The sequence below is a fragment of the Chrysochloris asiatica genome, unplaced genomic scaffold, assembly GCF_000296735.1.
Source record: "Chrysochloris asiatica unplaced genomic scaffold, ChrAsi1.0 scaffold00146, whole genome shotgun sequence".
Taxonomy (NCBI): domain Eukaryota; kingdom Metazoa; phylum Chordata; class Mammalia; order Afrosoricida; family Chrysochloridae; genus Chrysochloris; species Chrysochloris asiatica.
In genome coordinates, this window is record NW_006408664.1 from 8275950 (window position 1) to 8290254 (window position 14305).

The window sequence follows — 14305 nt, forward strand, 5'->3', positions numbered from 1 at the left end:
CAACGGAGGAGAAATTGAAGTTGCCAAGGACTTCATTCTTCTTAGATCAACTATCAACACTCATGGAAGCAGCAGTCAAGAAATCAAATGACATATTGCATTATGCAAATCTGCTGCCCAAGACTTTTTTAAAGTGTTGAAGAGCACAGATCTCAGCTTGAAGACTAAGGTGTGCCTGACCCAAGCCATGGTATTTTCAATAATCTCATATGCCTGTGAAAGCTGGACAGTGAATAAGGAAGACTGTAGAAGAATTGATGCTTTTGAGCTATGGTGTTGGAGGAGAATATTGGAAGTTCCATTGGTTGCCATGGAACAGATCGGTTTTGGAAATGTGCAGTCAGAGTGCTCCTTGGAGGCCAGGTTGGCCAAACTTCATCTCTCATACTTCCGACATATTGTCCGGAGGGATCAACTGCTGGAGAAAGATATCATGTTTGGTAGGGTGGAGGGTCAGAGAAAAAGAAGACAAAGTGGAAGCATCAGTGGGCTCAAGCGTGGCAACGATAGTGAGGTTGGCCCACGATCAGGCAGTGTTTCATTCTGCTGTGCATATGGTCACTATGAGTTGGTACCGACTAAATGGCACCTAACAACAACAACAGCAATGATGACAGGGATCCACAAACCTATGCTGAAATCCATTCCACATTTTTCTCTTATCCAATATGTTGCCAAAAGACTTTTGAAAATGTTTATACAAATTCGCCTGATAAAACTGTATTTTCAAGTTACGAAAGGAAAAAGTCCCTAGGAATTTCTTGACATGCATGTTTCATTTTTATCTTAATTGTAATTCTCTTTCATATTCAGAAGTTATAAAGTTGATGTTGGAGATTTCTAAATGGCTACTGATCTTCATTATATCCTAATAGTCCTCTGTAGGCTTCAGAAGTAAGGCTATCTACTGCCAAGGTCTAAAGTTCTATAGTTTACCAAGGCTCCTCTAAGTTTGGTAGATTTTCTTAGGAGAACCATTAAACATTTCAGAAGGTAGAATTGATAGTTACTTTATTTGGCTCATCAGACAATTTTTGATCACTAGATTTGCATAAAATAACTTGCTAATGAAGTATTACAATGTACATAAGCAAATTTCATGTTTACAGTTTATCAAGCTCTACTAGGAATTATGTTAGGAATTCAATGGACACTTTTCTTTCTCACAATAAATAATTCTGTTGCTTTCACAATTAAGTTTTTTCAGTTAGTCTGTCCACTTTATTCCAGGGGATATCTACTTAAAATAGATTTCAGATGAAATTAGATGTACAATGCTCTAGATAAATTTAACTAAGAATTCAAGGCGGTAGAGGTCCTAGTAACATAAAGAAGCTGGTGTCACAGTAAATACTTTGCTGATAACCTAAATGTTGCTGTCTTGAACTACCAGCTGTTCTGAGGGAGAAAGATTTGTCAACCAGCTGATTCGATGGTACAATGATGTAACAATCTGTTTCCGTAAAGTCTTCCATTCTCAGAAGTGCTATGTGGGCAGTTCTACTCTGTCCTTTGGAACCACTATGGGTCTGAATTAACTCTTCAGCACTGGCTTTGGTTTGATTACAGAATTCAAATTCTGCCTTAGACATTATTTTGTATTAAAAATAAATTTTCAATGGCTCAGACTTAGTAAACTAGCTTCACAGTCATGAACATAAAATTTGGAATACAAGTTTTGAAATGATTGCATTAAAAAAAAATCATTGTGTTCAATGTTAACCCCATCCACAGGGAGCACATAATCAAAAATGAAAAATCTTTCAATCACAGTGTGAAATTCCTGGCATTTTCCTATTGCTATGGGAATTTTCTTGGCAGGATTCATATCCACCTAAAACTAAACGCACTGCTGTTGAGTCAATTCTGATTCACACAGATCCTATAGGACAGATTAGAACCGCCCCATAGGGTTTCCAAAACCGTAAATCTGTACAGAAGCAGATGACCACATCTTTCTTGCACAAAGCAGCTGTTGAGTTCAAACTGCCAGTCTTTTGGTTAGCAGATGAGAGCTTTAACCATTGTATCACCAGGGTTCCAGGAATGCATAGACACGACTTTAAAAGGGTGATTTCCCTTAGCAAGTTTTCAAGATAAGTGTCTAATCTTCCTGAGCTAGAATTTTTAGTTTAACTCTTTACCATGCAGCAAACAAATTCTAATACAGATGTCTATTTTCAAGTTTATGTGTTTTTGGGGTAATATTTATTTTATTAGTTCTAACTTTTGGTGATCTCTCATTCCTACATGCAAGACTGAAAAGAATGAGCATTTTGTAGTTAGGAAGCTCAGTAACTACCCTCACTGAATACTAGAAAGCATAAAATAAAAAGCTAGCACTGTTTTGGCTCCTCCATGATTCACTGGCAACACCAAGCAAACAACTGTTTCCTGGTATGAAAGGCATCCTTTTACTTTAACATATCATCAAGAGTAACATGTTCAAAACATATACTCTCAGTTTTAATCATCAAATGCTATTTTGTTCATGTATTGTGTAGGATCCTGGCCATTCTCCTTTAAAATTGAATCATAAAAATAAGCTAGCAACATATTTGACCAATTCTGTAGTCACACACATTCATGTCCAGTGTAATATTCAGAATGCTTATAAATGAGCAACTTAACACCTTTTCATACTTAAAGAGCCAGTTTTATTATGATTTTAGTGGTCTATTTTTTTTCTGCTACAATTCATTGTATTTTAATGATTGAATCAAGCAAAGAAATAAAATGGGAATATATAGTGAAAAGGATATTGGCAACTTCTTTAAGAAGCATTAATGGTTTCACCTAGATGCATCACAGAGTGGTAACGTATAATGAAAAATGTAAAATCCCACATGGTGGTGATGAGTAAATTTTGCCCTGTGGAAATAAAAATAGCTGAATAAAACAAATTTGCCCTTTACTGTGTACTGTCAACATTGCTCATATTCACATACCACAATTAGTGACAATCCACAGTTTCAGGAATCTTAAAGGGTAGAAAGCAAAGAGACAAAGTATATTACCTAATACACCAACAATTCAAATGCACACATGATAAAATGGTTGCTTTTAGCATAGCATGCATGGAATGAGATCTTAAGGATTTTTCAGAGCAGATGTTGGATATATATACACACAGCCAGATAAATACACATTTGGCCTCTTTCTATTTGTTTCCCCTTCTCTGTTGCTCTTTTTTAAACCACTGACTTCATTGCTTAATCAAGAATAAAAAACCTGAAGTGTCTGTTATGTTCTTCAGATTAAAATAGCAAATATATATCTATTGTGATTTTGTGTTACTATGAAATCAGTCTAGAACACCTCTTTCAAGATGGAGGAACTGTTCATTCTAAAAGAGCAGTTTAGTCTGCTACAAGAGCTTCTTCTATTTGATTACTTTGAAAATAGAATCGATTCCTTATGGCACAAGCTTCTGACTATGAGACATACATATTTTACTGCATAATTTCGGTAAAATTACTTATTGACTAAGGAGCTCTGGGTAGCGTATTGGGTACGAATCGGACTGAGAGCCATAGGGTCAGCAGTTTGAAACTACCGGCTATTCCACGGGAGAAATATGAAGCATTCTGCTCCCGTAAAGATTTACAGTTCTCAGAAACCCTGTTCAGGGTCGCTATGAGTCGGAACCGACTCCACGGCACAGAGCCACCACCAGCCACCGCTTATTGACTGCTTCTGAAGGTCTTTATCTGCTCTTAATCAGGATAACTATATGACTTTATTTTCTCTAACCCATATGTAAATGGCATTTTACATTTTTATAGAATTAAGAAATGACATATACCAGACTATCAAGAAGACAATTCTTCACTTTTTTAAAAAAAATATTTTTAGAACCATAATATTGCCTCAAACTCTACATTGCTCTCTTATATGCTTAGAGAATTGTTAAGACTTGTATCAGTGGTTTAACACTACACAAAAACTTCTAAATAGATTTTAATTAACAACTCAGCTAGACTGTAAGCCCCACTGCAGGTTCAGTATATGTGCAGTATCTAGAATGAAGTCAAGGACATAATAAGACACTGAGGAAGGTTTTCAGTTTATATCAATTTAGGACAATTAGAAAGGAGCCCTGGTAACATAGTGGATTACATGTTGGGCTATTAACCGAAAGGTCATCAGTATGAATCCGCCAGCCATGCCATGGGAGAAAGATGAGGCTTACTGCTCCTGTAAAGATTTACAGCCTGGGAAACCCTACATAGGGTCACTATGAGTCAAAACGGAATCCATGGCACACAGCAGCAGCAGAGGGACAACTCTATACCAGAATCAGTTGTGGTAATGAGAACATGTAGTGGCCTATACAGACACAAACCAAGGGTTCTCCCTCAGATTTCATCTCAGATTGGAAATAAACCATAGGCTTTGCTTTGTGCTTTTCACCAATTTCTAAAAGGTCCATTATTGTATTGTTGAAATGGGACGTTTAACTGAATAATAAAAGAATCTTCAGTTCTAATAAAAGGATTTGGTCTATATTGACTTATATAGCCATGGCTTATAACTAACCTTGGAAACTAAAAATATCACCACGAGCCAGGCTCAGCAAGAGTACTATTTTGTGATCATCAAAATAATTCTTACAAAGCACTTTCAATGATATGGAAACTTTTTATTTCAAACAATATGGAATAATGAGAATATTATATGAATCCCACTTAAATAAATAAATATATTGATATATGATCCCAACTCCACTAGTCTGTCAGTTTGTCATACTGTGGTGGTTTGTATGTTGATGTGTTGCTTGAAGCTATGCTGCTGATATTTTAAATATCAACAGGGTCAAGCTTGGTATACAGGTTTCAGCTGGGCTTCCAGGCTAAGACAGACTAGGAAGAATGAGAGGCAGGCTATTTCTGAATGTTTAGCGACTAAAAACCTTATGAGTTGCAGTGAAACACTGTCAGATAATACCAGAATAATTAATACTGAAATATTATGAAAGCACCAGAATATTGTGAGATATAGTGCTGGAATATGAGCCCCTCAGGTTGGAAGGCACTCAAAATGCAGCTAGTGATGAGCTGTCTCCTCAAAATAGAGTTGACAGTGATGATGTGAATGGAGTAAGGCTGTCAGGACCTTCATTTATTGATGGGGCACAACTCCAAATGATGAGAAATAGTTGTAAACATCCATTCATAATAGGAATATGAATGCATGAACTAAGAATCTAGGAAAATTTATTGTTGACAAAAATAAAATGGAATGTATAATGTTAGGCATTAGTGAGCTGAAATGGACTGGTATTGACCATTCTGAATCTGACTATACTATGGTTTACTACCCCAAGAATGACAAAATGAAGAGGAATGGCATCGTATTCACCATCAAAAAGAACATTTTGAGATCTACCCTGAAGAACATTGCTACTTGTGACAGGAAGTAAAGGAAGACCAGTCAATACCACTATTATTCAGATTTATGAATCAACCACTAAACTCTGTGATGATGAAATTGAATAATTTCACAAACTTCTTGAGTCTGCAATTGATCAAACATGCAATCAAGATGTGTTGATAATTATTGGTGATTGGAATGCAAAAGGTAGAAACAAAGAGGAAGTTGTTGGAAAATATGACCTTGGTGATAGAAATGATGCTGAAGAGATCACATAATAGAATTTTGCAAGATCAATGACTTATTCATTGGCAATACTGTTTTTAAACAACATAAAAGTTGACTATATTCATGAAACTCACCAGACGGGATACACAGAAATAAAATTGATTACATTTGTAAGAGACAGTGGTAAGGCTCCATATCATCACAAAACAAGGATATGGGTAGACTATGGAACAGGCCATCAATTTGCTTACATGCAAGTTCAAGCTGAAGCTGAAGAAAATTAAAACAATCCACCAGAAACAAAATATGACATTGAACATATATCCAACCTGAATTTAGAGATCATCTTAAGAACAGATTGGCAGCACAAGACTCTAATGAATGAATACCATAAGATTTGTTGGACGACATTAAGAACATCATACAGGAAGAAACAAAAGGTCGTTAAGAAGACAAGAAAGAAGGAAAGATGCTCACCATTCTCAAGTGGAAAGGATTAAAGAAAAAATCGAAGCCTTGAATTGCAATATTGAAGGATTCTATAGGCAAAATATTGAATAATGCAGAAAGCATTATTTTTAACTATCAATGGAGAAAAGATTGAAGTTGTCAAGGACTTCATTCTTCTTGGATCAACTATCAACACTCACGGAAGCAGCAGTCAAGAAACCAGACGACATATTGCATTAGGCAAATCTGCTGCACAGGAACTTTTTCTTAAAATGTTGAAAAGCAAAGATGTCAGCTTGAGGACTAAGGTGCACCTGACCCAAGCCATGGTATTTTCAGTAACCTCATATGGATGCGAAAGCTGGACAGTGAATAAGGAAGATCATAGAAGAATCGATGCTTTGAATTATGGTGTTGGAGGAGAATACTAAAAGTGCCATGGGCTGCCCAAAGAACCAATAGATCTGTTTTGGATGAAGTGCAGCCCGAGTGCTCCTTAGGGGCCAAGATGGCCAATCTTCATCTCTCATATGTTGGACATATTGTCAGGAGGGGACAGTTGCTAGAGAAGGATATCATGCTTGGTAAGATGGAGGGTCAGAGAAAAAGAGGACGACCCCCAACAAGATGGATTGGGCAGGTGGCAGCATTGATGGACTCAAGTGTGGCAACAGTAGTGAGGTTGGCTCAGGATCGGACATTGTTTTATTCTGCTGTGCATAGGGTCGGTATGAGTCGGTTCCGACTCGATGGCACCTTACAACAACAACAACATGAGGAACCTGTACATAGACCAAAAGGCAATTGCTCGAACAGAACAAGGGGCACTGAATGGTTTAAAATCAGGAAAGGTATGCGCCAGGGTTGGATTCTATCACCATACTTATTGAATGTATGTTGTTGCTGTGACTAAGAAAAAGAACCCATACTAAAGGGCGGGGGGATTCTTTGCTGGTTACTGGGACATGGGGGGTGAGGTGGAAGAAGGAGAGGAAGGTGGAGCACAGGGTAGGGAATAGACACAGGATAGTTTGGGTGCTAGGGAGGGGGTGCCCCTACACAAGATGGGGAAGGGGAATGGAAGAACAAAGCGGATTGGGAGAACACTTAGGCAGGTTTGCATGGGCTAAGTGGGATAGAGGTAAATAATGATGTATGCACAACTGCCAACCTTACAGTTCAAACTGACTTTGCAGTCCAGCGCATTAACCCACAGCATCACACCAGGATCACAGTGTTGTTGTGTTGTTGCGAAGTGCTGTCAAGTCCGACCCATAGCGACCCTGTATTAAGGTTTCCAAGGAGTAGTTGGCGAGCTTGAACCACCGACTTGCAGTTCAAACAACTTTGCAGTCTGACACATTAATCCATAGCGCCACACTAGGACTCCCAATTTGTTGTTGTTGTTAAGTGCCGTTGAGTCGATTCCGACCCATAGCGACCCTGTATAGGGTTTCCAAGGAGCAGTTGGTGAGCTTGAACCACTAACATTGCAATTCAAATGACTTTGCAGTCTGACACATTAGCCCACAGCACCACACCAGGACTCCCAATAGTTGGTCCGAAATACAGTCAAAGAAAAATGAACAAAACTCAAAATCATAAAAAAAGACTAGACTTAGTGGTCTGATGAAGTCTGGTGGAATCCCTGGCACTACATCCCTTAGTCACCCTTCAAGCCTAGAATTGAAATTACCCTGGTGGACCAACTTTCAGTTTAAGAATAGATAAGCCATCACCACCACCACCATGAGGTGAACACTAGACAGGAAAGCATTCCTTAGAATAATCAACCCATAGTAGATCTAAAGGACAAAGCTCAGAAAGCAGGAGAGACAGGAAAAAAGGACAAACAGGAAACACAGGGAAAAAGGGGAAAGAGTGCTGTTCCACTGTAGGAATTGCAATCAATGTCATGAAACTAAGTGTATATGAATTGCTGAGTTGAAAACTAATTTGCTCTGTAAACTTTCATTCACATCACAATAAAAAGTCAAATAAATAAAATCCCATGGCTCACAGTTCTTCTCTGACACACATGGGTTCACCATGAGTCAGAGTGGACTTGACACCAACTGGTTTTAAAGACATTAAAGGTCTTTCAGTTTGGGCCATTTAGGTTAATTGAATATTAAGTTCTGTCAGTAAAAGAATACTCTTTACTTTCATTTCCCCACCCTAATCTGAGTCCATTATTTCTCTCCAGCCTAATAACATTCCACCCTATTTCAAGCATTTATTAAATTCATTAATTCAACAAACACTGAGCATCTACCGTGTACTAGATACTAGGGATATAATAATGAACAAGGCAGAGGTTAAACAACATCTGTATTATCAAAATTAAGATTTAACAGGAAAAAGAGATATGAAACAACTAATTGCATATTTATTTAGGATTGTAGTAAGGACCAGGGAAGCAAATGCTTGATGAGAATTCAACAGGGGGTTAGATATTTGGGAAGTTAGGTGAAAATCTGGGGAACAATTACAGAGAGAAAAGTTCTTGGAAAGGCAAGATGATCTGAAAGACATGGGAAAGGCAAGTGAAAATAGATCCAGTGTGATTTAAGCACAGTGAACAAAAGAAAGGGGAGGGGACTGGAGGCTGAGGCAGGGGTGAGATTGGGGAAGTCAGTTAATAAAGAACAATTAAAGAGATTTACTCCGTGGGAGAAAGATGAGGCTTTCTACTCCCGTAAAGATTTACACCCTCGGAAACCCTGTACAGGGTCGCTATGGGTCGGAACTGACTCGATGGCACTTAACAACAACAACAACAACTCTTGCTAATAAAGTCCTAAGCAGCTCTGGTAGTTTACTGGTTATGAGTCAGGCTGTTGACCTCAAGGTCAGCAGTTGGAAAACACCAGCTGTTCCGCAGGAGAAAGATGAGGCTTTCTGCTCCAGTAACTGACTCCAAGGCATACCACCTGGTCCTGGTGTGGCACTGCAGAATGTGGCTCTGGACCCCAAGGTTAATTTGAACCACAAGGTCGGCGGTTCATAACCACTAGCCGCTTCTCAAAAACCGTATGCAGTATTGCTATGGGTCGAATTAACTCGACAGCACTTAACAACAACAATTCATGCTAAAAGCCATAGGGAGTCAGTGAAGAGTTTTAGGCATTCATACAGACTTGTGAGGGCTATTCAAGAGAAAATTTGCAAGCATAATTATCATTCTGTCATCTCCTCAAGTCTTTATTTAAATGTCCCTTTTCAGTAAATCCCCAAGTTTAACCACCCTAACTAAAACTATATTCCTATTCCAACTATATCTGATTCAAGATTTTGTTTCCTCTTCCTTTTTTACCTCATAACATTTGTCACTTTCTAACATTTTAGATCATACATGAGGGGCTTCCAAAAGTTCATGGAAAAATGGAATTAAGACAGTAAAATTTTTCCACGAACTTTTTAAAGCCTCCTTCTACTTATTAATGTCTGCCATTTTTGCTAGGATTTAAGCTTCTCTAGGACATGAGTTTTTTCCCCTAGAAAGTGCCTAGAATATGGGTAGATATTGACTGAGTTAATGGTGTATTCCATTACTATTTAAATAAGTGGTTATGATTTACCATGTTGTTGTTGTTGTAGTTGTTAAGTGCCATCGAGTCGATTTCGACTCATAATGACCCTATATAAGGCTCCAAGGAGCGGCTGGTCAGCTTGAACCACACATAGCACCACACCAGGACTCTATGATTTACCATACTTAGCTTAAACTATTTCCTGACTATGTGATCCCAAAGCAAGACATATACCCCAAACCCACTACTATCAAGTGGATTCCAGGTTTGATTCTTAAATATGAAATTCTTCTTGTAGCAGAAATTTTTGACTTACTAAAAATTGATTTGGGTAGATCATCAAAACTCTAAACAAACTTTAGGATGAAAAGATTATACAACTTTGTTAGGAGTCATGAATAACAGTGACAGTTTAGCCATTTTACATGTTGCTACATAGCTCTGGTCGAGAGACTCTGGTAGTGTAGTGATTACTAGTAGGGCTGCAAACCGCAAGGTCAGCAGTTTTAAACTACCAGCTGTTCTGCAGGAGAAAGATGATGCTTTCTGCTCCCGTAAAGATTTACAGCCTCAGAAACCCTGCACAGAGTCACTATGAGTCGGAACCAACTCAACGGCACATAACAACAACATAAAATAAATAAATAAATAAATAAACTAAACCTGTTGCCGTCCAGTTGATCTGACTCACAGCAACACTATGTGTGTTAGAGTGTAACTGCACTCCATAGGGCTTTCAATGGCTGTGACCTTTCAGAAGCAAATGGCCAGGTCTTTCTTCCAATGGACCTTTGGGTAGATTCAACCTACCATTCTGGGTAAACACAAACTTGCTGTTAGTATCTAAGCACTTAACCTTTTATGCCCATATCTACCAAAATCTACTGCTGTATTAACAAAATTAAAGTATTTTAACAATGTTTAAAAGTGTTTTAAGGACTAATATTCAGTTGGCAAATCAAGGCTTCTGACTATGCCTAGAATTCCTTGGAGGAAAGCCATTAAATACAATTAATTTGTAAAAAAGTGCAGTCAGTGGCCTTTAATTTCTCTGTGTAGCTAACCTCATATAATACAAGGGACCTTAAGAACCTCATAGTTTTTTCACATTTAAATTTCCAAAAAAAATCCCTTCCCATTAACTGAGGTCCTTACTACCCATGAATTCACATTTGTTAATTTACTGAACATCTACTAATTGTTAGGTGCTGCACTAGATGTAGGTTCATTCATTCATTAGCCCACTTATCAAACATTTATTTATCTGTACTGAGGAGAGGTAAAATGTTATTGTTCCATAGTCAAGAAATTCATCTATCTGTAAAAAAATGAGAAGACTCAGATAGATAAGGGGAGAGCTATTTGATTTTTATTTATTTATTTCATTTGTCAATTCAAGAACTATTGATAGGTGGCATTGGAGACACATGATGTCTCAGACACAGATCCTGCCCTTAAGGAGCTTACAGTCTAGTGAGGGGATTGAGAACACATACATGAAGTACATGGTCAGAGCTATGCTTCAGTAAGACGAATTTAAGTTTGTGTAGATAGTAGACTGAGGGTGAAGAGCAGAAACTAAAAGGCTATTAAAATTATCCAGGTGAGGATGAAAGAGCTGCTAAAGACTATTAAGGTAGAACTGACAGGACTTCACTAAAGAATGGATGAGGGAAGGAAGACTCAGACTAGTTTCATGGGTGATATGTCATGAACTGAAACAATGGAGATGGAGGCTGTTGAAAAGCAGTACATAAAATTATTCTGACTAGAAACAAAGTGCCAGGAATATATTAGTTAGGCACATTGATTTTTATTTTTGAAAAATTAAATCTGCACTAATTTAAAAAGTTACTTTGTAAGGTTAAAAGCAAGGAGAGGAGTTTATGATTAAAAAAATCTTTCTATTAAGCATATTTGTTGTTCTTGTTGTTGTTGTTAAGTGCCTTCGAGTTGGTACCCACTCATAGTGACCCTGTATAGCATTTCTGAGGAGCGGCTGATGAGTCTGAGCCACCAACTTAGCAGTTCAAACCAACCTTGTGGTCCAATGCTTTATCCTACAGTGCCATGCCAGGACTCCTGAGACATACAGATATATTAAAACAAATATTAGCACTAAAATATAGAATTTCAATTTTATGTTTAGCACTCTAAGGAAATCGGTTTGGCTTGATATATGAAAAATAAAATTATATATATTCATAGATGTCTACTTTCTAAACCATTTTAAGATAGCTTAAACATAAAACTATTCTACAAAACAGAGGAAAGTTCTTGCTGAGTTTGATTTCTTGACCCTGTTCCCCTTCTTAAGAGATGGGACTACTTTATCTGTATTTGCAGAATTAGTACTATTCTAAGTCAGAGACAAGTCTGATTTGAGACTGATATGGTCCTGTGGGATAAACACTGGCTTGCTAACACAAGGTTGTCTGTTTAAACCCACTAACTGATCCCTGGAAATGTTATACAAGGCCACTATGAATCAGAACCAATTCAATGGCACTTAACAGCAAGAGCAACAGTATTGAAGAATGACCTTTATCCCTGTTCTAGAATTGCTCTTACTAACCCTTCTACCCGACCTCTCAACTTTCAATTTGTTGTTCTGTGGTAGCTTGCATGTTGCTATGATGCTTGAAGCTATGTCACGAGCAGGGTACACTGGTGGAAATGTTTCAGCTGAGCTTCCAGACTAAGACAGACTAGGAAGAAGGAAAGACAGACTACTTCTGAATATTTTGCCACTGAAACCTTATGAATACCAGTGGAACACTGTCAAATAAACACCAGAATACTGATATTGAAACATGATGAAGAACACCAGAATATGGTCAGATATAGTGCTGGAAGATGAGCCCCTCAAGCTGAAAGGTACTCAAAATATAATTGGGGAAGAACTCAGTCCTCAGAGTAGAATTGCCTATGAAGACATGTATAAAGCTTTCAGAACCTTCATGTGCTGATGGGAAACAACGCAAAGTGAGGAGAAACAGCTGTAAACATCCATTGATAATCAGAACATGGAATATGTGAAGTATGAATCTAGTAAAATTGAAAGTTGTAAAAAATGAAATGGAACACATAAAGATCAGTATCCTAGGCATTAAGTGAGCAAACATGGACTGGTATTGCCATTTTAAACTTGATAGTCATATGGTTTATTATGCCATGAATGACAAATTGAAGAGAAATGGCATCACATTTGTCATCAAAAAGAATATGTCAAGATCTATCTTGAAATATAATGCTGTTAATGGATAATATCCATTTGCCAACAAGGAAAGCCAGTTAATACCACTATTTATTCAAATTTATGCACCAACCACTAAAGCCAGTGATTATGAAATTGAAGAATTCTACCAAATTCTTCAGTATGAAATTGATCAAACAAGCAATCAAATCAACTAAATCTGTGAGAAGCGATGGCGGGAAAGCTCCATGTTATTAGCCAAAACAGGGCCAGGGGCAGATTGTGAAACAGATCATCAATTGCTCATATGTTAGTTCAGGCTGAAGCTGAAGAAAATTAAAACAAGTCCACCAGAGCCAAAAAATGAACTTAGGCATGGCCCACCTGAATTTAGAGATCATCTCAAGAGCAGATATGATGCATTAGACACTAATGACTGAAGACCAGAAGAGTTTTGGATGACATCAAGAAGGAGTAAAGTAAAAAGTCATTAAGAAGACAAGAAATAAGGAAAAAAAACAAAACGGATGCCTAGTTCTCCAGCATAGAGATGCAAGTGGGAGGAATTAGGAAGTAAAAGAGCTGAACAGAAAATTTCAAAGGACAGCTCAATAAGACAAAGTCAAGTATTATAATGAAATGTGCAAAGACCTGGAGTTAGAAAACCAAAAAGAAAGAACATGTTCACCAGTTTTCAAGCTGAAAAAACTGAAAAGAAAAAAGAAAAAAAAATCAAGCCTTGACTTGAAATACTGAAGGATTCTGTGGGGGGAAATATTGAATGATTAAGAAAGCATATCTTTCCTGCAAACGCAACTGGGAATGTGGTGAAGCATACAGGGGCAACATGATGAAGACTTCTAGTTGTTGTTGAGGCAATGAGTAGATGGGCTTGGGTACTTAGGACCATAATCTCAGAGGACACCATAGTCAAATGGCATAACATAGTCCACCAAGACACTGTTCCATATCCTACTTTGGTAAGTAACATCTGGTATATTAAAAGCTCATGAGCAGCAGTCTAAGGTGTAGCTATTGGTCTCTCCATGTTCGGAATAAGGAAGAATGATGAGAATTGAAGATGCTTGAAATCAATTAGTAAAGCAGAGTAATGGAACATGTGGACATCAGTCTCCATGACTCTGAAACCAGAAGAACTTTTTGGTGCCCAGCTGCCACTACCAACTGCTCTGAAAGGGATAAGATTGAATAGCAGAATATGTGGAACAAAGCTCAAAAATATTCAAAGAAAACAAAAAGACTGGACTTACTGGTCAGAAAGAAACTGAAGGAAGCTGATACTATGGCCCTTGACCACCTTTCAGGTCTGGAAAGGAACTCACCCTCATGGCCCAAGTTTCAGCCCAGCAGTAGATAGTTTTAGAAGGGGAGCAACAACATTAGTAAGGTATGCTCACTAAGAATCATTCAGAATAAAATAGTCAATGAGTACCTAAGGACAAAGTTGAGAAGGAATGGGAAGGTGGGTGGAATGGAAATAGGAACCATAGGGAGGAAGCAGGAT